This window comes from Herpailurus yagouaroundi, unplaced genomic scaffold (genome assembly GCF_014898765.1).
Source record: "Herpailurus yagouaroundi ecotype Mexico unplaced genomic scaffold, PumYag 29, whole genome shotgun sequence".
Classification (NCBI taxonomy): domain Eukaryota; kingdom Metazoa; phylum Chordata; class Mammalia; order Carnivora; family Felidae; genus Herpailurus; species Herpailurus yagouaroundi.
The window spans coordinates 49,821,011-49,846,132 of record NW_024412377.1 but is presented as its reverse complement, the minus strand read 5'-3'; the positions used below and the strand labels follow the sequence as shown (position 1 = coordinate 49,846,132).

The 25,122-nt window shown below is 38.9% G+C and overlaps 2 long non-coding RNA genes across 2 annotated transcripts in view; one reads left to right on the top strand and one right to left on the bottom strand.

The window, feature by feature from the left end:
- The window catches only part of LOC121010059 (uncharacterized), a 21,902-nt gene extending 14,548 nt beyond the window's left edge, over positions 1–7,354 (top strand). Inside the window, exons 3-4 of the long non-coding RNA XR_005780986.1 lie at positions 531–659; positions 6,891–7,354. This is a non-coding gene — a long non-coding RNA (uncharacterized LOC121010059). The remainder of the gene's footprint in view (positions 1–530; positions 660–6,890) is intronic.
- Positions 1–25,122, bottom strand: part of LOC121010070 (uncharacterized) — a 369,296-nt gene that overhangs the window by 189,178 nt on the left and 154,996 nt on the right. The gene's annotated exons all lie outside the window — the stretch shown is intronic.

The following is a 25,122-nucleotide window of genomic DNA, read 5'->3' as shown; positions in this document are numbered from 1 at the left end:
AAAGAAAGAAAGAAAGAAAGAAAGAAAGAAAGAAAGAAAGAAAGAAAATGATGGACACTATACTGGCTGCATTTCCCCACAGATCAAAAACACCCTGCATCTTTTCCATTCAGCATTCCATTAAAGTGTAACGGAGCCAAGTCTTATGTGTGGGAAAGTGTGTCTTTGTGTGTGTGGATCCCGTTGTAGTTACAACGGCCCCTCCCTTTGGTAACAATTTAACACCCACATGCATCCTCAGGAAGGTCAAAAGGGAAAGGCAAGAATAAAAAAACATGTTTTAGAAATGTTAACTAGCTCCCACTTCCAAAATTCTTTCCCCCACATTAAAAAACGACATCATGCATGTTTCCATGAGTGTCTGGTGGCTTTAATAAAATGAGTGGTGATATCGTCCATAGAAAAAATGGGAAGCTGGCAGCATGCTTTTCATCGGAAATGAGGCACTGTGCTGGGAATAACATTGGATTTTACAACATAAATTTAAAAGTCATCATCTTAATTCTGTATCCTTTTTATAATTCATACAGGAGTCTTGTGGCCATTTTGAAATGTTAGAGTCCTAGGGAAAGAAAAATCATGGAATTTCCATATTCATGGAAAAACAGGACCTTCTCAGATGACTAAAAGAAATCAAAATTCCATTCACAAAAGAAAAAGTAGGTAATTTCCTGTAATTTTATATTTGAAACTTCAATTTGAATCTTCAGCAGACTTAAGTGGCAAAGCACAGATTCTAGTCATCAGCATGTTTTAAGGTGTTTGAAGCAAGAGACACAAACTTGGGGGATTCACTGACGATATTTCAGCGGTATTTCTGAATGTGCTATGGTACCATGCTTTTTGTTAGCCTGTTTTGATCAATCTCTCTCCCTCTGAAGGAATGAATAAGGAAGTAAAATGCAAGACAATTGTTTACAATACACAGCCTAGCTTCAGAATCCTTAGACAAGGTAGATTTTAAAACTAGCTTTACCCTCAAATCCTTTTGTGACATCAAGCATGTTACTAAAACTTTCTATGCCACAGTAATATCCTCCCCTAAAACATAAATGAAAATACCTGCTTATCTGATAGGGTTGAAAAATGAGAGAATCCACAATACAGTAGGTTTAAAAGTTAAGGGACTGTTAGTACAGGCAACATAGTGCAAAAGGAAATGATATAAACAAAGAGGAACTGTGTGAGATAGCTTCCACAAGCTTGTTTTATCATCTGTAAAATGGGATGATTAACTCATAACTAATTCAACAAATATTCAGTGTTCTCACATGCCAGGCACTGTTTTACCTGCTAGGAAGGACAATTGTTCCTTTCTACCTACTCACAGGGATATCAATAAAGCAATGTCCACACAATACCATGAATTATGAGATTATTCACATATTTTTCTTTTGTTGGAAAAGAAATTTATTGAGCACCTGCGATGTTAAAAGTAATGAATCAGACAAATCCTGTCTCTGGGAGCTTAAAGTCTACTGTGGTTGCTGAATATACTGAGAGAGTCAGAATTGCCTTTAAAAGATAAAATGACATAAGTGATATGAGTGACAACCCAGTGTCCTGAGTGACTCTAGAGAATGTATGGCTCGGGGAGGATTCCCATGGGAGACTGGCTTGGGCTGATTTGATGCTGCTGTACAGGTGCTTCTCAGCCCGCTAGTCCTATATCCTTTCAAGGAGTGTTTACTGAGCCCTTTCTATGTGCCAGCCCCTACACCAGACCTACATCGTCATGGTATATATTCTCCAAGAAAACACTCATGGTTCTTGCTCACGTGGAATTGAGACTTCAAACAGGTTTTCCCAGTGCTTCCAAGCACAGAATTTTTACCAGGATATCCAAAGTATTACTCCTCAAGATAGGCTAGACACAATAGTGTGCTGATAAACCAGCTTTGAGAGGGAAGAGAGGGAAGAGTCCCTGATTTGTAACATTTGCCAATTCCTATAGTGTAAATACTCCCACTGTGGATGATTTTAAGCTACTAATGGTTTGACAAAAGGCTTGAAAAATTCCTGAATACCTAATCATTGGTTTTCATAGGCTGCTATGAGCCTGTTCTAGCATACTTTGGAGATCAGAGGGATTTTGTTTCCTCTGTAGCCTAAGAAATGGCAGCATTTGTTAGATTCCTGATGAGCATCCACCAAATGGCTCTTAATTCCAGTCTAAATTCTTCCTCAGGAATTTACAAAGTCCTTCCAGGATGTCTTCCAAGACCCACAGGCAATTGCCAGGGTGATTTCAGACTGGCTCCTCACCTTGGAATCAGAAATGCCCAACTAGGCTAAAGAGTGTTCTTTGGAATGCTGAAATAGCATCTTATGAAACAAAAGTTTAAGATTCAAACACAAAACAAAAACAAACAAACAAAGAAAAAAAACAAATTTAGGGGTACCTGGATGGTCCAGTCAGTAGAGCATAGAACTCTTGATCTTAGGGTTGTGAGTTCAAGTCCCACATTGGGTGTAGAGCTTACTTAAAAGACAAACAAATTTGTACTTGACCCTTTCAACCTTATGGCATGATTTCTAAGCTAAACAACAACAACAACAACAAATCTCAATTGTCTGGAAAATAATTGATGTCATAGTAGGAAAGAAAAAACAAACAAGGTCAAAAAAGAGAGAGACCCTGTCCACAAAGCCCTTCAGTTTGTAAGTTTGTAAACAGCTCTCACCACACAGAACACATGCTAGTTGAAGGGAACAAACTTTCCATATAAGTGTTGGGTGGGGTCCAGAGGTCCTCACCTACATAGCAAGCTATTTACTATTTTATAAAATACTCCATGCAAAAGTATATGCTCTGTTAAACTTGCCTTAACAGCAAGTACACTGGACAAGTATTGGTGGAGAAGGCAAGACAGTGCCCCTTGAGAAATACAAAACACAGCGTCCATCCTCCAGGAGCTTGCAGTCTGGTTGGATCGAGGCTATGCATCTTTACCAAAGGGTGACTTGAGGGAGTAAAACCAGGCATGCCACAGACTAATGGTCTTCAAGTGACATATTGTGGAAGGCCAATGACTTCCAAACACCTCTGTTTTCCAGGCTGTTCACTATCTGGTCCACCTACACTATCTCCAAGTTCCTTCCTCACACTCTCCATGGCAGTCATGGTAAACTTCTCTCACTTGCTCAGCAAGGTGTGTTCCCTCCTCTCTACAAGACTTCACATGTTCTGTGTCTTCTTATTAGGAGAGGCCCAGCTGCACACCATTGCTCTCTCCCCAGACCGTCTGCATGTGGCTATCTTGGAATCATACTTTTGTTTGTTTGTTTGTTTATAGCACCTTTATTCCTAATTATCCCAAAGAGAAACAACCCAAATGTCATTAACTGGTGAATGAATTCAGAAATTATGGTATATCTATTCAATGGCATTCCATACAGCAATAAAAAGGGAGGAACACACAATATGGATGTAACTCAGAAAAATCATTCTAAGTGAAAAAATCCAGAAGACACAGAAAACTGTACATACTGTATGGGAATCATACTTTTGATCTCAACTTAAGCACTGCTTTTTTTTTGTTTGTTTGTTTCATATCTTCTACAAAGCCTTTTATGACCAAGCTGTGTTTGCTGTTCCTCCTTTGGGCTTCAAAGTTCTGGGGGCATTCTACCATCCCTGGCTATATATCGTACCTAATTCTAACTTCCTATTTACTTGCTCACCCTCTGTGAGAGCTCATTTAGACTATATACTGTGATAAATATTTTGCACACATTATTTCATTTGAGGCAATCCATTTATTTATCTATTTATTTATTAAATTTTAGAGCTTTAGAGTGCAATTGGGGTAGGGGCAGAGGGAGGGAGGGAGAGAGAAAGAGAGAGAGAGTGAAAGAGAGAGAGAGAGAGAGAGAGGGAGAGAGACAATCTTAAGTAGGTTCCACACTCAGTGCAGAGCCTGACGCAAGGCTTGATCCCACAACCCTGGGATCATGACCTGAGCTGAAATCAAGAGTCAGACACTTAGCCAACTAAGCCACCAAGGTGCCATGAGGCAATCCTTTTAATATTACTATTTTGCAGAGGAGGAAATTGAGGCTCCAGAAAGTTAATTAACTGTGATAACACTTCTAGTGTATCAGTGAAGATTCTTGGGTTGCAGAACACAGAAGCGAGTATAGCTGTTTCAAGCAGGAAAATTTGTAAAAAGATACTATGTAGCTTATAGAAACTCCTAGAGGACCAGGGATATGGGTACAGAAGGTACAGAGAATTTGCATCCTACTTACTGTATATAGACACACCCAGGAGAAAGGCCCACTTACACCCTTGCCTGCATTACCCATCAATCAATACATCTGACCCTAGAGATGGGATACTGGAAATGTACCATTACAGAAGCTTCTTTCACTATGAAGATCTGCTCTCTCTGAACATAATCACCACCTCCCACTGCTCAGGGCCGCCTCCGAGTCTTGTGTGGATGCCATAACTGCAGTGGAGTTTACGCAATGCCATTTCTAGCTTCCCAGCCTCTATAATAAGAACGTCAAACCAGCAGGGCATTCACATGGGCACTGAGTGTTCCATCTTATAGTAACAGCTATTTGCTTTACTCAGAGCACGGAGGAGCTGGAATTGAAACCTTGACTTCAAAGTCCATGAATGGAATTGAATTGCTATCTTACTCCATATGGGTAGGTGTCTGTGTGGGACGCAGGGTATCTCAGCCCCCTCCCCCTCAGGAGCCCCCTCTAGAGTCAGACTGCAGGATTCAAATCCCAACTTCATATCTGTATGGCCTTGGTTAATTCATTCAAGCTTGCTGGGCCTAGATTGGCTCATCCATAAAATAAAGATATTTGTATCTACCTGATGGGGTTATTGAGACAATCGAAAGAGAAAATCATCTGTGAAGTGTTTGGCCTATAGTCAGTGCTAAATAAGACATTAGCTTCTGGTATTATTATTGTTGTTATGCTATCATTATTTGTTATTATTATCCTGTGCTATTGTCACTCTGAGGGATGATATCCTAGGAGGGAAAATCGTATGTTGAATAAAAATGCTAGACACGTACATTTGCATGGCACATTCATGGGGCCATGAGATCCTCCCTCTTCCCGGAGTGAAGAGTTCCTGCAAGGGAGTAGTGGGTGATAAGGCTGCGGATGGATGCAGAGCCGCATTGCACTGAAAGCTTTGAATTCCCTGGGAGAGGGACTCAATTGGGCCCTGGCAGAGACCTGCCTTGGAGGTGGTAGTCACAGAACTATTCCCAGCCTCTGTGCTTCACATCCTCACCCCAACACAAAAGGGAAGGATGAGTGACACCTCAAACAACTTTGGAGAGTCTAACAACAATTTTCAACTTCAAACAGGCCACACATAAAAGTTGAAGACTTTTGCTACAAACCCAACCACTGGGAAATCACTGTCTGGCTGACATTAATTCCCCAGTTACTGTGAAGCCGTTACTGAAAAATGCAACTTTTTTTTTTTTATTCCAAGTCCTTTAACATTTCAATCTAGGGCATGGGCAACGTGGAGCAAATCCAGGTCAGCTCCTGCTTTAATCCCCAAAGTGAGTATCAGTGTTAACTCCATGAGGAATTAAGGTCCAGAGGTGAGGGCAGGGGGAGACGAAGGGCAATAAGAGATCATTCAGATCCTAGTAGAATTTGCTTTCTCTATGTCAGCCTCGATATATTAGAATCATCATTGTTATTGTTTGTGTTTAAAAGATTTTTAATCCCACATTACATTTTTATTGCATTTTGGAGTCTATAAAGCTCATCTCTGTATGTTGTCTTTTTTGATTTCATTTGATTTGTGAGGATTGGACAAGTTTGGTTTCAGAATGACAAAGGTTAGGAGTAGAAGGAACCTCAGAGATCATTCTAGTTTTGTTTCAGGATGAACCATCTCAGGAGAAAGTGTCGATCATGGCCTCACTGCCAGGCAGTGTCAGAATTTGGGATAGCTTCCAGATCACCAGATTTCTAGATTTAAAAATTGGAAACATTCGTTGAGTATTATGGCAATGGTATGTGACATTGGGACTAGGTATAGGTAAAACCCTGAGTTTAGAGATTCCAGGCTAGTGGGAAAACAATCAGCGACTTAGGCAATTATACCAGTAGAGCGATGAACAGATGAGGCAGAGTTCAGTACAGATTGAGATAGAAATACCTATTCTCAAGGTTTCAAATTGGCACAGAAATTTTCAGGGGACACATAGTTTTAGTGTTTTGGATAAACATAAGTCCACTGTTTAAAAAAATATAGTCATGCAAGGTAGAAAATTACAAAGAAAAAATAATTTACTTAGATGCCACTACTCAGAGACAACACATTGTTAAAATCCTACTTAGCATCCTTCCAGATATATCTCTGTAGCCATCTGATTCTGCATAGCTATAAATATGGTTGCAGGTAGGGGCGCCTGGATGTCTCAGTCAGATAAAGGTCTGATTCTTGATTTCGGGTCAGGTCATGATCTCACAGTTGATAGAATCGAGCTCCATATCGAGCTCTGCACTGACAGTGCAAAGCCTGCTTGGGATTCTCGCCTTCTCTGTACCTTCCCTGACTGATGTGGGCACATGCACGCTTTCTCTCTCTCAAAATAAATAAGTATACTTAAAAAATATATATTATTATAGCTATAGATAAATGTATTCATATATGCAATCATACTATGCATGCTGATTTGCAAACTCATATTTTATTTTATTGTGTGACATGAACAAATGTTAATATCAATAAACATAGAATTACCACATCATTTTTAAAAGTTGAATATTATTTCACTATCTGGATGTACCATATTTAACCAGTACCCTATTGATGGTCATTTAGGTGGTTTGTAATTCTTTGCCATTATAAACAATGATATGATGTGGGATTTTACATGTGTGTTTTGCAGAGTTACATGAAATGTGTCTTTAGGATAAATTCCCAGAAATGGAATTGCTCTGGATGCCCTGCACTGCTGATTTGATACAGATTGCCAAATGGCCTGAAGAGTTACTTTTCAAATTTTAGGTCCCAGATGTCCAGTTATGGTGGAGCCCTCCCTACCTTTAAGCTCACTGTGAGCTCCCCAGATTCTGCAAGAAAGGCCAGGGTAGAGAAAATACCCGGCGAAAAACACAACTAACCTGTGCCTGGTTCTGGAAGGTTCTTCACGCACATTATCTTGTGCAAGCCACAGATCATTCTTAAGAAGCTGGTATCGTCTGATCTACTTTATATATGAAGACTCGGAAGCTCAGAAGCTGGATAAATTCCTCAAAGAGAGAAGTTTGCTATTGAAACTTGACTTTATGGGGCCACAAAATGCCCTGGGCACTTGGAGGATGAGTAGTAAAAGTAGGGTGAAGAGGCCAAGCTTTGTCTACTTTGAATGCTTACCCTCAATGTCACTGCTCCTTTGTCCTGTTCCTAACACTCTACAGAAACCAGTGCTACGGATGGGTACGGAGCCAACCCTCCCTCCATAAATGTCAGCACCTGCCTGGGGCTCCTAACATTGGCCTTTATCTTCCCCACAGGGCTGACTTTTTTACGAGTTGAAGTCTGAGAAACAAGTCAGTTTCCCACTTCTCTAAAATCTTAAAATAGGAAACATCAGCCATAAGCTATGAGAGCAAGCCAGCCAAGGTGTATGTTTGCTGGAAATAAAACTGGTAGGTCCTTCAGGGCAAGGGGGGATGGACTCAGGGGCATTTCTTCACCATCTGTTTCAGCCTCCAATGTGTCTTGATAGATGGTTTTTGCTTATTACTCATTACTCACCTCATCTTTCTCCCTGAGCTCCGTTCCTTGAAATATGGTTCTCTCATTTGAATAGCAATGACTAAGTGCATTGGAACTTACTTAAATACATTCTAAAAACATTAAATTGAGAACACACAATCCAGCAATGTACCAATTGCCAAACTCTAGTAAAAGTTGAAGTGATTAAAACAATTTAATGCATGAAACACGCGTTCAGGAAGGCAAAGAGAAAGAGTAAGTTTTTCCAGTGCAACGTCAGCCCGGTGATATTTCGGAAGAAGTGGGTGGAGGCCATTGCCAAGAGAAAGTGAAATAATTGATGAAGACCCAAAGGAAAATGCCCTTGATCTCGAAGTTATTACTTCATTTCATGAAATACCTTAAAAGTCAATGACAGACTATAAAGTCAGAAAGTCAATAGTTTTTCCCCCCCTTGGATACAATTCCAATATGTGCATATAAACATGTCAGGCAGTCCTCTAGAAAAGAAAAAAAACTATAGCTTGGGGTCTGGGTCATGTTTTCAAATAGCCTTATTATTCCTGTTATGAAGTGGACACTCAGGTATTTGGCTCGGGACTTTTATCCACACCCAAGTGATTGGGTGATTTATAACTTTCTATCCACATTCTCATAGCTGTTTGGTCAATTTAAAGGCCTAAAACTGGGCTTGATGTTTACTCTATCAGGAAAAGAAACATGTGCGCGTACACACACACACACACACACACACACACACACACACAGCAAATTCATATCATAGATTAACCACTATCTCAAGTGCCTTTGCCTGGGAACCAGATTCTATTTATATCTTCCTCCTTCCCCTTCTTTCCATCCTCCCTTCCTTTCTTTCTCCCTCCCTTCCTCCTTCCCTTTCTCCTTCCCTCTTTCTTCCTTTCTTCTTTGCTTTCATCCTTTTATTTTTCTTTTTTTTCCTTCTCTCCCTGCCCCCCGCCATTCCCTTCTCTTTCTCCACCTCTCTCTTTTTTTGATATCCATAATTGAGGAAAGAAATGATAGACTTCATCTTGCCTTATTCCAACTGATTTCATCCTCTTTTATTTTGGAAATAGTGCTTAACATCTTAAGAGAAAATGCTTCTTGTGTGTTGACTGATCCTGATACTTTCTGCTTCTTGTTAAGCTAGAACAAGCAACCAGAGAGCATCAAAAAGTAGAAAAAAAATAAAATTGAAATCTTGGCATTTCTCCAAACAAAAAAAAAATCCATTTGTTTGTTCATCGTAAATAAATATTACTAAGCTCCTCTAATAATAGTCCTGGTTACTCACACATGGGCTATGGCAATGGGCAAGAGAGGGATGATACCTGACTTCACTGAGCTTAGAGTCCCATTGATCAATATTTACCTTATGAAACAATGCTGTGGATATGGTCTGTTACCATCCCAGGCATTTGTTTCTCCATATATATACATATATATATATATATATATATATATATATATATATATATATATATATCACCGTGGGGCCCATGGGAATTAACATCATCTCTAGTTGAAGAGGTAAGCCTTGATTGGCCTAAATCAATTCATATAATCTCATCTATTGTACATCAAGCTATTGTATCAGGAATGGGCACACAAACTGTTGTTCCAGTCAAACTGAGGACTCTCTTAATGATTAAAGAAAGAGAACTAACTCCCATCTCTCACTGTCCTCACTGCCCTCTACCCCACCCCTGTTGGACATGAATAAGGAAGCAATCAGCTATTTTGTGGCCAATAAGTGGGCCAGACCTATGGGAGTATGGAAAACAAATTGGAGAACAGAAGGAAATCCATTCTTTGGTAATATCAGTAAGCTAGATCAAACCCTACCTGAAACTTCTTGACTTTCAACTACACCCTTTATTTACCAGTTTTAGTTGGATTTTCTATTACTTAGATATGAAAGAATACTAATGTACACAGCAATGTCTTATTTATTCAACAACTTCAAGAAATAAATTTCTCACACAAATGTTTCACCTAACTGAATGAAGCTTGACACATTATATATCAAATCTATTTGACTTAAACTGTTTGGGATGGGATTTATTATAAATTATGTTATACACTTCAGCACCTTAAGAATTATGCTGAATAGAGGATGTGCAAAGTGCTCTTATAATCCTAAATACATCCTCCATCTTCTTGAAGAACTCCAACACTTCTCAAACTATTAACATGGGTTGGGTCATTGTCCACATGCCAAATTTATCTGAATATTGTCCTTTTTTAAAGGCTGCTTGTTGTAGTTTTACAGTTATAATTCTAGCTTCCAGCTTCCTCTCTTTGTAAAGATTCCCATGCCATCTTTTAATAACTATTCCCTTCATGTAATTTGTTGCTTATAAATCTGTTGTAAGCCAGGAAACCAAATAGCCAAATCTGCTAGAATTGTGTCTCAAATAAGAGAGAAAGGACACTAATAAATGCCTTGGTGGGTTCAGAGAAGCAAGTCTCCTGTGAACCACAGGTTCTTAATCTTGTGGGAACTCTAGGGTTCCATATAAAAACCTCAGAAGGCCTGCAGAGGGGATAAGGAGTCAATACAGCTGTGGGGTCCTGGAACCCCCAAACCCTGTTTCATCTCCACTCTTGTCTCCATTTTGTCCATTTTTCCTTATCATAAAACAAATAATTAGTGTTCTGGAAAATACTTTATGTGAAAAAAAAGGATTCAATTCTTTAAGAACAAAAATGAAAACTGTTCTTCTTTGCCACTTTAAATAACGGGATACCATTTTACCAGTCTACTTGTTCTTCCCAGGTAAAATATTCTCCACTAGTGATAAACTCTTGGATGTGGAAAATTGTACAGTTCCAATGATCGCAAGAGATACAAGAATTGCAGTCAGTGCCTTATCGACTCCAATGGCTCCGTTTAGTTTTACAAATGTTGTTTATTCAAATCCTACTTCAACAAAGTTCATCTTTGCAAGGTCAATATTCTACCATGTTCCATTAAATCTAAGATGGCATCAATTTTAAGATACTCTATTATATGTAGCACTAAGAAAGAAAGAACTGCGATTAGACTGTAAACTACATAGGCCTTTTATGCATCCCTTCACATGCAACAGCTCTGTGCAGTCTTTGGCCCACTTGTATCTTGCTTTATGCCCCAGAATTTCTCTGACACCACAGTATGGGATGCCTACACTTTGTACTGGCATACCTGCAACAAAAGACTTGGACAAGTCATGCCCTATGGGGCCACTGCAACCAACTGCCCACAATATCCTCAGGCAGATGCTGCAGAGCCAAATTTTAATTTTTTTTTTTCAACGTTTATTTATTTTTGGGACAGAGAGAGACAGAGCATGAACGGGGGAGGGGCAGAGAGAGAGGGAGACACAGAATCAGAAACAGGCTCCAGGCTCTGAGCCATCAGCCCAGAGCCTGATGCGAGCCTGACGCGGGGCTCGAACTCACGGACCGCGAGATCGTGACCTGTCTGAAGTCGGACGCTTAACCGACTGCGCCACCCAGGCACCCCTGCAGAGCCAAATTTTATAAGGCTCTCCACAAAAGGTCCAAGATGAATTGCTAGTTGCCTACAGTCATGGCCATTCAATAGTACTGACTTGCATTGACATCCCCTCCTTCCCTGTTCACACACTCACTGTTGGCCCCAAATTAAACTACCTGCAAGAAGGTGCTACAGTCTCAGGCAGGCCCTATGAATAGTAAGACACATCCCAATTTAAGTTGTGAAAATATTTGCATCTTAGAATCCTGAAATATGGTAATTTATGAGACTAAGACACAAATTTGTTAAGTAAACAAATTGATATCAAAAACAAGCACCTCACTCCAAAATAAATAAATAAATTTAATATGCCTACAATTTTTTTTTTTTTTTTTTTTTTTTTTTTTTGCATATGGTTCTGTTTTAGTGCCTACTGCTTTGCATCTCTTATCTATAGCCCTGGGCAATACTCCCTGCTGAGCCCAATAAGGATGCTTTGCTCCTGTAAACTCCTCAGCCAGAGAAGAAAGACTGAATTATGTTTATTTCACTCACTGCAGAAAGGCAGAAAAGTCCATTAGGGACTCTCACAATATTTCTTCAAACCTACTCTTACTGGTTTAATAAATGGCACCTCCATATATCCAGGAGTTCATAGCAGAAACTGGAAATCATCGTTGATAACCTCTTTCCAAGCCATGATACTCAATTCATTAACAAGTTATGTTTAACCTTTCTCCTTAAAATTTCTCAAATCTGTACACTTTATCTTTGCTGTCACCACCTACCTCTCCTATTCTATGCCACCGTTATGTTTTGCCTGGACATTCATTGTATCTGAACTGGTCCCCACTTCCACTATCTGCTTAAACCCATTTCCCACACTATTCCTTCCTTCCTTCCTTCCTTCCTTCCTTCCTTCCTTCCTTCCTTCCTTCCCTTCCCTTCCCTTCCCTTCCCTTCCCTTCCCTTCCCTTCCCTTCCCCTCCCTTCCATCCATCAATCCATCCATCCATCCATCCATCCATCCATCCATCCATCCATCCCATCCATCCAACCTCCACCCTTTATCAGGTATTTATTGAAAGTCTATGTGCTAGGCACTGTGTTTTAGGGTTTGAGAATTCAATGTTATATTAAAAAAATATCATCTTTGTCTTCATGAAATGTAAGCTTGAAAATCAGATTATTTAAAAAAGTCATGAATCTGAACATTTTTTTCTCCCTTTCTTTGGTGATATCTAATTGCTCTCCAAATATGGTCCAAAATCCTTAGCAAGCTTTATAAGGTTCCTCAGGATCAGACCTGTAATCTCAAGTCTTGCTATACCTCCCACACTGACTCTCTTCCCACACGCACACATTCTCTGGACTCTAGTTACACTGGCTTTCTATCAGATCCAATGGCACCAAACCCCTTCCTATCTCAGGTCATTATACTTCCTCCTCTCCCCCTGGAATATTCTTCCCTTTCCCTAGTTGACTTTCCCTAGTTAACTCTAATTCCCTTCATTGAGAAAGTCTTCCATGAAAAGTACACTAGGCTGAATCTCACTCTTGAGATTTTACTACATGTGATTGCACTCATTAAATATTTAATAAAAGAATAATTTTTAAAATGTAATGTTGTGTTCTTTTTTAGGCTGTAAGCCTATGGATAGCAGGGCCTTGCCCTTTATTGTATTTCCAATGATTAGATCAGGGCTTTTCATATAGAAAATACTCCAAAACACTTGTTAAATGAGTTTTAGGAAGGCCTTCAGGATACTGAAGTAAAAAGAATATCAGACAATGATTCAGGATGCCAAGGATATACCCCTTTATCCTTACCTTTGTGGGCTACATTTCTTTCACTTGCAAAATAAGTGGATGCCTGCAAAGACCTACACTCTTTAGATTTTTGGGGGGCACCTGGGCGGCTCAGTAGGTTGAGTGTCTGACTTCGGCTCAGGCCATGGTCTCACAGTTCGTGAGGTCAAGCCTCACTTTGGACTGTGTGCTGGCAGCTGAGAGCCTGGGGCCTGCTTTGGTTTCTGTGTCTCTGTGTCTCCCTCTCTCTGCCCCTCTCCCTCTAGTGCTCTGTCTGTCTGTCTCTTTCTCAAAAATAAATAAACATTAAAAAAAATAAACGCTTTAGATTTTTAAGTTTCAATGTCTGTAACATAGAGGATTTAGCAATTTAAGGATTAAACCTCCAAATTCTGATTTTTCATGGCTACCTGAATTTCAAGCCTGCTGGCATATCATAGCCCTCCCCTTAAAATGTACCTGATATATTTTAGAGAACCCACATTGAAAATATTTAATGTACAAATAGAGTCTTGCTTTAACTGTGGTGACATGTCAACAAATATATAATCAGTTGAAAAATATACCTGGGCAAATAAAACCAAAGATTTATGGCAGATTCTGAAAAGTAGCTTGGAAGAAATATAGTACAAAATTTTTAAGATCATCCCTAAGTTATATTATAGAATTCCAAATCATTCGATTTCAGATTTTTTATAACATATTTTCTTTTAATAATTTGAGCTAACAATTTATTGAACAATTGCTATGTTCCACTAAAATACTCTATTCAATATAAATATGGTGACAGTAACTTTGCTTTGTTAGTGTTTCATGATGCATATTTTTACCATCTGTTTATTTGCAACCCAGCTGCAATTTTACATTTAACTTATATCTCCTATAAATGGCATATAGTTAAGGTTTTGGCAAACATTCAATTTTTAAGGAGTGTTTAATTCATTTACCTGGATTGTAATAACTGACACTCACTGGCTTTGCATTTCTCTGTTTCACATACATCCTTTATTTCTTTACTCTGCTTTCCTGCCTCTTTTGGGTTCCTCAAGTGTTTTATTTAATATATTCTCCTCTATTAGCTTTCTAGATACATATTCTTGTAATTTTTTAGCAATTATCCTACAAGTTTAAATATGCAACCCTGACTTTAAAAGTCTATGTTAATATTTTAACACCTCCTAAATAACAAAAGAAACATTTCAGCTTTACAACTGTTTTTTACTCTTCTATCCTTTGTGCTATTGTTAACCTATTTTCCTTCTTTCTTTCTTTCTTTCTTTCTTTCTTTCTTTCTTTCTTTCTTTCTTTCTTTCTTTCTTTCTTTCTTTCTTCTGTGATGTTACAAACTCCACAGGACTGTTTCATCACTGCTTTAGACAGTTAATATCTGTTTACATTCACTCATCTATGTACCCTATCTGGTGTTTTTTTATTTCTTCCTGCTTCCATTAGGGATCATTTTCCTTCAGCTTGAAGAATTTCCTACAGTATTTCTTGGAATGGCTATTTGCTTGAATGGGATTCATTAATTCTCTCATATTCAGTTTGTCTAAAAAGGTCTTTCTTTCTCATACTGTTGAAGAATATTTTTGTTGGGTATAGAGCTACAGATTGGCAATTTTTTACCCCTCTTATTACTTTGATGGTGTGATTTCATTGTCTTCAGACTCCAATAATTTATAATTACAAGTTAGTTATTAGTCTTATTGTTTCTTCTTTGAACGTAATGTGTCTTTTTTTTTTCTAACTGTTAAGACTTTTTCATTGTCTTTTAATTTTTAATAGCTTAAATAAAATGTGACTATGGAGGCACCCGGGTGGCTCAGTCGGTTAAGTGTTCGACTTCGGCTCAGATCATGATCTCACGTCTAGTGGGTTCAAGCCCCACATCGGGCTCTGTGCTGACAGCTCAGAGCCTGGAGCCTGCTTCGGATTCTGTGTCTCCCTCTCTCTGCCCCTCCCCCCCTCATGCTGTGTGTGTGTGTGTCTCAAAAATAAATAAATATTTAAAAAATTTTTTTAAATGTGACTATGTAGTTCATTCTGCTTTTATGTATCGTTGAAGTTTACTGGGCTTCTTGAATCTGTGGGATAATGGTTTTTATAAATTTTAGAAATTCTTGACCATTATCTATTCAAACATTTTCTTCTGTCTCATCTCCTTCTGCAACTCTAACTACAGGTTTTATACTTTTTGATTTTTTTCATATTCCTCTTGTTCATCCTATTCTTTTTTTCTCTTCATGCTTTAATTTGGATATTTTCCACTGACCAGTTGTGAATTTACTAATCATATCCTCTGCCATCCTAGACAGCTGTTTGAATATTTGTGTTTTGTAGTTCTAGGATGTCCACTTGATTCTTTTTCTCTACTATCATTATTAGTTAAAATTCTAAAATTTCTCATGTTTTATCTATTTTGTCAATTTTCCCCACTATTTTCCATAGCATGTTAATTATAGTTATTTTCAACTCCTTATACATACACTCTAACACCTACATTTCTGCAGGTCTGTTTCTACCCATTTTTTTTTTTCTTGATTATTGCTCACATTTTCCTGCTCCTTTTGTGTCCAAGGATTCTATACTGAACATTGACATAAAAGAACCATAGGATCTCCATATAATACTCTCTACCAGTCAGAGTTCCTCCTTTCCTCTGTTACACAGTGAGGAGCTGATCATTATAATCCCATCAAGGATTGGTTGAGTTGTAATTGGATTTCAGTTTTAGTAAGATTTACTCCATCCTGGTTCTTAAGCATGGCCCTGACAAGCTTTTGATTGTCTCAATTTCCTCAACTTTTAAAGTGTAACCTTTGCATATTTTGAATTTAGTTCTTTAGCCCCAGGCTTTATGCAAGTTAAATATTTGGCAAATGTCTTGAGGAGGAGATTGGTTGTGTATTTAGGCTCCATCACTCTACTTGAACTTTTTTCTCTAAACACTTAGTGGTGACCAATTCATTCTGGAACTCTCTTGGTTTTAATACGTAAAGGTTCACATTTTGGGAGCCCCCTGAGTCCCAGATAAACTAAGACAACAGGCCACACTTACACATACTGCAAGAGTGTGGGAATTTCCACTTTTCCTTTCTCACCCAGGCACTCCTGGGTCTCCTAAACCCTCTTAGAACTCAGCAAAGTTCCCTTATGTTTGGGACTCTTCTATTTTCCAGTTTATCATGCCAGCTCTAGACTGCCAAAACCTCTGCTGATTTATCTTTCCTCCATAAAATCCTTCAATTTGGTTAAAGTCCAATCCTGAGGCCAATCCTAGAATTTGCAAATGTCTCCAATTAAGAAAACTACCAGAGACCATTCAATTTCCTATTTAGGGATCTTCCTTCTCTGAAATTTTAGTTTAGTTACCATTACTTTGTTCCTATAGCTCTCTTTTGTTTTTAAAAGTTTATTTTTGTAATTTATCATTTTTCCTGGTTGTTACAATGGAAGTATTTGCCTGCCATACCCTATTATGGCCAACCTTGAAGCAGGAATCCATAGATTATGCCTCTTATTATGTAAACTTGTGGTGCTGTTATTATCTCTGCTTTATAAACAGATCAGGGAAGTTAAATGACTTTCACAGGATCATATGGCTTGTAAGAGTCTATCCAGAATCCAAACTAAGACTGCAAAGCTCCAGTGTTTTTATTCTATAAATTACAATAATACCATTTTAAAAACTAGGAAACCGAGGTTTAAAAAATTTAAACTTATTTTCCCAAGGCCTCAGAGAAAGTTTGAGACAGAGCCAGGATTAAACCTCAGAGCACCTGACTCTTGGTCCAGAGCTCATTTCAGAGCCACATAAGAGGACATCGAGACATAAAGAAACTGGTACTGTTCTAGATATAGGTATTATACAAAGGAAAAATACATGCAGTGAAATTCATACATCATTAATTTCCATCTTTTATGTGCAGAACTTCACTCATTTATACTGTGTACACACTGTCACATTTTATCCAAGGGTTGATATCACCTAAAAATAACTTCAACAAAAATTCTGTTAAAAATGTATGTTTTTTTTTGAGAAATGTCAATAAATAAAATATAGTTTTCAAATACGCTAGCTGCAATGGCTTTCTAACAAGTTGAGTTGCTTTTCCTCACAAAAAAACACAGGGGAGGTGGAGCTCTTCTAAAGGGAAGTTACTAAGAATGCTGATTTGAAATCGTGGTAGGAAGTAGGGGAGAATCTAAAGGTATTCTTTAAGAGTCTTATTTCTTTCAATTAGGCCTGTCTGGTTCCTTTCCTGAGAGTCTCTTTCTCCCTCCAATAAAAGATATATCACCATAGTGACTGAGGAAATGACTCCCTTTTTGTGGAGGTAGAGAAAGACGATGTCAGAATGATGGAATTTAAATAAGAACAGAAAATAGTCACTTGCTTCCAAACATCTCTCCTGTTTTGGCTTGTTATGTTCTCTGAAGAGTCCACTATTAGGGCTTCTCCTTTAGACTAATGCCCAATATTGGTAAAGTTCCTGTTTAAATGGAAATATTTCCTAGAGTGGGTACATGAATAGGAATTTACTACACAGCATAAGGTAAGTTAAGGAGTCCTAGGGAGGAGATCCCGATGAACCAAAGGACAGTGCTGCCAACCAAGGCAATATTAGGATCCTAAAGAGCAAGGGTAACTGATTCTTCCTCCCACTCCTTCCCAGCATCCATTGCCCTAGTGTGATCCCCAGAGAAACCCTTAGCCTCAGATAACTCCTCTATATGATTTATAGTCCATATACCCAGGAATTGCAGGAGTATCTCACAATAGTTGTTTAGATTAGCCATAACCATGCACTGTGTTAGGAAGTCAAGGCTGGGATATGATAAGGCCACCTCGTTAGTGATACAAATTCACATTTGGCCATCTATTCATTTCTTCAACAAGTTTCTATGGAATACCAATCACATGGCAGGCATTGCTTTAGGGACTTAGAATATAGTGATGAAAATGACAGGCATGAGTAATTTCCAGAAGCTCCAATAACTAGGAATGGTAGAGAATTACATGTTGGCCAGAAAAAAAATACATATAAACAAACAAAATATTATAAACAAAACAAACATATCTACTAGCATCCAATCTGTCACAGATATTCTCTGAATTCTAAGATATCCTCAGACCAGATCTAAAATCTCAGCAGAGAAGTGAACAGTGCAGAGCACCTGGGTGGCTCAGTTGGTTAAGCATCTGACTCTTGATTTTGGCTCAGGTCATGATCTCATGGTTTGTGAGTTTGAGCCCCGCATCGGGCTCTGTGCTGACAGCACAGATTCTGTCTGACAGCTTTCTGTCTCCCTCTCTCTTTGCCCCTCCCCTGCTTGTTCTCTATCTCTCTCTCAAAATAAAAAGTAAAATAAACTTTAAAAAAGTGAACAGCACCTTGCATGCCTAAGGAAGGAAGTCTATTAGCATTCATCCAAATCAGTGTGTTAAAATGTCCCTGTTTCTCCAAGGAAGACCCAACTACCTCAGCAGCTGTATTCAGACAGCAGAAACCTGGCTGCCTAATCATAGGTGTGTGCCATTCAGTCTCTATCTTAACATGGTTCCATAACATGGTTCCAATGCAGTTCTCATTAGTAAGTAAAAAGAAAAGGGTGGGGGACAATACACAGGGATGAGGAAGTTGCAGGCGTTCTAGAGAAGAAAGATAATGTAAGCAACTGAGGCAGAACAGTGTGTAGTACTTAATGAATTATTGGGCATTCAGAAGCCGCTGTGACCTTTGAGAAAATTCACCAAATTTCTAATCTTCAGAGACATGCAGTATACTGACTTCCTTTCACAACAAATCTGTAAAAGTCAAGACGTTCTCCAAACTCATAACAGAAGGGACCCTTCCTCCTTGCTGGTTACTTCTCATGAGAACTAACCAGTCACCATTAGAGATCAGCTCCAGCATGTCCTTCCATATTACTATGACCACTAGGAGGTGCTGAATTTAATTTTCTTCTGTTCTTGTGCCTTCTGAGTGTGCATCTCCATTTGTGTAGAGCGACTGAGTGGTAAATATCAAGTCCTTGACTTTCTCAGACCTATGGGGCTAGTGTAGAAAAAATAAAAGGGGGGCGCCTGGGTGGCTCAGTCGGTTAAGCGTCCGACTTCAGACAGGTCACGATCTCGCGGTCTGTGGGTTCGAGCCCCGCGTCGGGCTCTGGGCTGATGGCTCAGAGCCTGGAGCCTGCTTCCGATTCTGTGTCTCCCTCTCTCTCTGCCCCTCCCCCGTTCATGCTCTGTCTCTCTCTGTCTCAAAAATAAATAAAAGTTAAAAAAAAATTTAAATAAAAAAAAAAAAAAAGAAAAAATAAAAGGGCTCTCAATAGTTTTATGCTCCTTTCTTAAGCTGACCGTTCTTTTCTGTTTGGAGTTCTATTGCCTGGTGTACAGAGAAGTAATAAAACATGGCAGAGCACAGTACAAGGTTAAGATATCATACATCCACATTGGTGTGTATTTTGAAATGGTTCCATGAGACTCAGAATTAGCCTCAAACTTCAAACCTGAGTTCCCTGCTCTTTTGCTGCAGCTTAAATTATCACCCTCGCATTTTGTAAACAGACTCAATTTTCCCTAGGAATATACACAACTGTGGCAGTTTACACTACAGTGCCCAGCATCAAACTGTTTCAGCTAAAGTCCTAGCTTAAGAATTTACTAAGTGTGTGATCTTGGGGAAATCACTTCCCATAGTATGTCTCAGTTTCTTCATCTATAAAATGGAAACCAGTAATAATCCCTATCACATACAATTGTTTTAAAGATTAAATGGGAATGAGCTTTAAAACTCTTTTCACAGAGCCTAACAAATAGTAAATACTAAGGCATGTTTGTGGCTATATTTATATATGTACCTATGCATATACAGAGCTATATTCTGCATAAGTGAAGCTCAAGAATTTTGATCAAGAACTTGAGTCATACACTTACACACAAGTATGTGTGCATATATGTGCATGTGTGTAGGAATAGAAACATATGTGCATGTGTGTAGGAATAGAAACATACATATATTTTTTTTAACTCAAGTACTCAACTTCATTCCTTACCCAACATTATGAGACATGTTTACCATGCCTCACCACTATGCACCAAGCACAGCATGGCCCTAGGGAAAGTTAAACCACTGGCATCTCAGTCAAGGAAATCCAGGTGAACTTGGATGGAACAAGTTTATGAATTTCTCTTCTGCTTCTAAATCTCTGAGTCTTTTGCCCATTGGGTTATCCCTTATTTTATCTAATTTATTTAATTTGCCCCTACCTGGGGCATTTCTTTCTTTCTTCCAGAATTTGTTGTGGTATCACCTTTAATGATAACACACATTCTTTCCTGCTGATTCTCCATATACCCTCTCTATATGTAGCATCCAATCATACATTCCTATTAAGAACCCTCCCACAAGTCCATTGGGATCCTGTGTCTGCTAAGTCTCTGGAAAAATGGACCCCAGTGGGCTCTCAGCTTTGCCTGAGCTCTGTTCTCCTCCACATTCCTTTTGCTTCCTCCCTTGGTGTTCTTCCCACAGTATCCCAGGCCTCTCTCCATGTGTACATCTGTCATCAACTTTTTTGGTCTTACAATTGTTCTGTCTTCCCAGTAAACTTGTGGCTCATTATAAAATTAGCATTTCCTAAACCCACAAGCATGAATGTCCATGTGAACACCCACATATTCATACACACACAGAACTTTATTTTAGAAGCCAACTGGATACAGAATACTTTAAACAAGGAAAGAATCACAAACTGTTTGTTTCTTCTTTGTGTGCTGTAAGATCCACACATAGGTGAAGCCAAATCAGAAAGTGGTGACTTTAACATTCACTTTGATCATAGACTCCTTTAAGAATATTATGAAATTCATGAACCCTTGTCTTCAGAAAAATGCACATATGTGTGAGACTTTGTATATAATTTCAGTGGAGGTGGGTGAGTTTAGGTCTCATATGTCTTTGGACCCCAGATTAATAATATCTGCTATAAAAGGATGCATTAGGTGCTATAGCAAATAAATAAATAAATAAATAAATAAATAAATAAATAATAGTTCCATTTATTGAGTCACCACTATATAATGCAAGTTTCTGATTTTCTCAATACCCCTGCAAGTTAACTATTACTGTTTCCATCTTGTAAATAAAGAAACTAGGGCTCAAAGAAATCAAACAATCGATGTAAAGCAATTTATCTGACAAATAAGAGACCTGGAATTGGTCTAATGCCTGGCCTTTCCTCCTAGTCCATTCTGCTCTCTGGTGTTTAGCCCTCATACAGGCTTCAAGTTGGCACTATCAGCTATCCAAGCCCACTGTGTACTGAGTGGCATCACAGTGAGGTCTCTGAGCTTTTATAGGGTTGATTCAAATTACAAGTCTTAGTTTAATGCCATGAGGATGACTAAAATTAGCTGCAGATGGTTCCATACTAGCTGTAGTCATTAGCTCTGACATGCCACTCAGATCAGGGTTGTATGTTGTCTCCAGAGCATCTTAGACAATGCAATTCCCATGCATCGAACCCTCCACATAATTTACACAGGAACAGCCTTGCATCTTGGTTTGAGTTTTCCATAGACTTGTCTCAATAGAGTTGGGAGGCTTTGATGCAGTGCTTAATTTTCAATGCCTATTGTCTTTTTAAAAAAGAGCACGCCAAATGTAGCCCGACACGCCTTTGAAGTTGTCATCATGTCAGCATTCTGACATGTAATGACCATAGGATTTGCCTTCTAATTTTAACTATTTCTACTTGAGGAAGGAAATTTACACAGTGGGAAAATATGTTGCCCTTTGCTTTGTTTCCTTTTCTTCTGGGGGAGAGTTATTCATGTGTGTCTTGAATACAATAAGAAATAGCACACGCTACTATCAGGATGTTCTCGGAAACATTATTTTGAGCTTTTATTCTCATAGCTGGATTCCACTGTAATTCTCACGTGGCAGGAGTAAACTATTAATAGGATTCCAAATTTTTTTTTTACCAGTAGACCCCGGAGAAGTCTCCTTTGCCATGTGAGTGAAGGGCAGATTGGATCTTGACATGACACATCGATTTAGTTTCCAAAACAGTAACTTTACTAAATAAATCATTTCAGCGCTTGATTGTTATTTATACACGCAAATCTGGTTTTCATTTGTTGGAACCGGACAGGAGGAAAGCTAATAATCTCATCAAAAACTGAATATTTTCCATTTTGGAAATGGCACAAAGTTCATAATCACATGACCTGAACTCTGCCACGGGCGGGTAAATCAAACACCTCCCTAGTATGTCCTACAGACACGCAGAACTGAGATAGAAGGACTCTGGGGGAGTTTGCAAGCCAGAGCCTCAACTGAGGCCAATGACTATTTGGCCTTCCTCCTAGCATCATATTATTTGTCTCCAGGGGTGATATCCTGAGAGTAAGAAAGTGGGCAAAGGTGAGAAGAAAAACAGATAATTTAAACTCTTGAGCATTTAGTTAATAGCATGAGCTTCAAAATAAATTAAAGGAATTGAATTTGTAAATTGGGTTCCTCTCACAGTAAAAAATCTGATTATATCTGGAAAAGGTTCCAACTTCATAAGCAGGGATATAAAGGCTCTGGGAAGAGACGTCTATCTTCAATAGTTCCCACACTGTCATGAAAGTCCACCAATAATCCCTTGTTGTAAGCATTTCCCTCTTTTTGATAATTCTCTATGAATGTGCAAATAAAACACCCAGTTCCACACACCTTGGGTGGGTTCTCTGTCCATTTCATTCCCTTTGATTTGCCTTATCTTAATTTTGGTGGGAAGGAGGTCTCCTAATAATGCATCATTTGTGCTATGAGGAAGCAAGAGAGAAAAGTTCATGAGTTTATTGGTACCAGTTGTTACTCAGATACTCTGAAGGTCCAGAGCAAATGAGGCTTGTTGGCTCAAAGAACAAAGATACTAATCTGAAATGGGACTGTCTATGACAAAGGGTACTGGGACATGGTTGGGAACCTGGGAGAGTGTAAAAAGGATGGAGAGATAGAGAGAGAACAAAGGAAAACATCAAAGGGTCCATGAAGGGCAACTTGAAAAAAGTAGAAAAGTTACTTTTGCACCCTTCTCTGAATTCCAAGTGTATGTGTCATTGACTATAAGTAATATCTTTGTATCTTTCCTGTTGGTGGACCTACCCTACATGCCTTCCAGCTGTTACAGGGTGTGAAAGCACTGTTACTTATTGTAGTATGTGGCTTCTCTTCCCAGACAGTTCTCATCTCATGGGCGAAAGCTCAGAAAAGAGAGAAAAAAAGAAAAGCCATAAAGAGGGGTGTGAAGGAAGCAGACATTCCTTGTCTAACTCAAACTTTGGCCCAAGGCTGGTCTCATTTAGAAATCTGAGCAAAGATCCTTCTTTTCCAAAACAGAAGAATAATTTTCTCTCCTCTTGGAGAAGTCTTTGGTGGGTTGATTCCAGGATTTGGGGGGAACTTTCCACCTTTAGAAAACCCATTAGATATCAGACTATAATTGTAGTTTCCAGGTGTTCACAAATCCAGATTTGTGAGGAGATGGTTACATGGCCCCTGCATGGAGAGCTTTTGGTTTTTATAGGGAACTGAAGTAGGCAGGGTAGCTTTTGTATGAATACCAAAGATGGTGGATGCTTGGGGACCCCTTTGGCAGTGAGATTTGGGACTTCAGAGCAGTGTCCTCTCATCTTCCTTGCATGTGTGTGTGTGTGTGTGTGTGTTTGCTTGATTTTATATTGCTACTTTCAGTTTAATTTGTTCCAGTTCTAAGAGGATTATGCTTTTAGTACCATCCTTGTGATGATTAATGTGTACTAATTGTTCTACCTTTGAATCAGGACTCTTTGGAGTTGTCTAGGCAAAATCTCCCTTTTGTAGGAGGCAGGGCTGATGAGCAGGAATCCCAGGGGGACCTCTGCACTGCTTCAGGTTGATGTAAGGAGAGAGATTAAACAAAGTGCGGAAAGTAGCTTCCTTTTTGATTGTGCCCCAATGGAAATCGTGTTGTCCCACACATTGTATTAACTATTCTGGTGGCTTAAAAAATAGAATCAGTCTGAGCAGTTAAAGAGGCCCTAATGAGAACTTTTACAGCTATGGGGCTTGCTTTTGTCATATTACAGAAAGTAAGGCTGTGATTTGTCACTAATTTTCATTCCTGTTGCCTGGCTCAGCCAAGAGACTGGTGGCCTAATGAGCAATGTAAATCAAATCTTCTCTGCCCATGCAGTCTCAGGTGAGTGAGGACAATGAAGGCGCGAGAAGGAAAAGACCCGAGGAACGATGACAGTGGAGGAATAAGGCAGTGTGAGATGTCCCTTGCTAGGGATAAATCTGGAGATCAATTTCTTTCAAGCTTTTGTTCAAGCTTCATATCCCTACAGACATTAGGTAGAAAATAGCTTGAATTTTTAGAAGGCATATTTAAATTTACTTCAAAGATCTTTAAGTGTCATTCCACAAACATTTCCTAAATTTGCTTCCAACATTCATGTAAACTGCTACCATTGAAGAAAAGGAAGAAAAGGAAGAAGAAAGGAAGATTAGGGGAAAGAAAGGAAGAAAGGAAAAACTGAGCAACTTTACAATTTCATAAGGTTTTTTTTTTAACAGAATAATTACAATTTTAGTTGTCACTCAGACAGGTTGAATGACATATTCTAGCCAGGTTTTTGAAGCTGGCAGCATGTCAGGAATACCTCAGGAACTTTGTGAAAGGTAAAGGTCCCTGGGCTCCAAACCCATCCCCCATTTCCTACCCATTCTCAGCTTCCAATACAGGCATAGTGTAGGGCTCGGGAATTGTTTAATTTACTTTTATTTTTTAAAGGGCCCTAGGTAATTTCTAATGAAAATTAGTGACAAATCACAGCCTTGCTTTCTGTAATATGACAAAAGCAAGCCTCATAGCTGTAAAGGTTCTCATTAGGGCCTCTTTAACTGCTCAGACTGATTTTGTTTTTTAAGCCACCAGAATAGTTAATACAATGTGTGGGACAACATGATTTCCAAGTTGTAGATAAACAGAGAAAAGGTTGAGGCATCTTTAAATATATTCAGCTCAATGAGTGGGTTCTAGG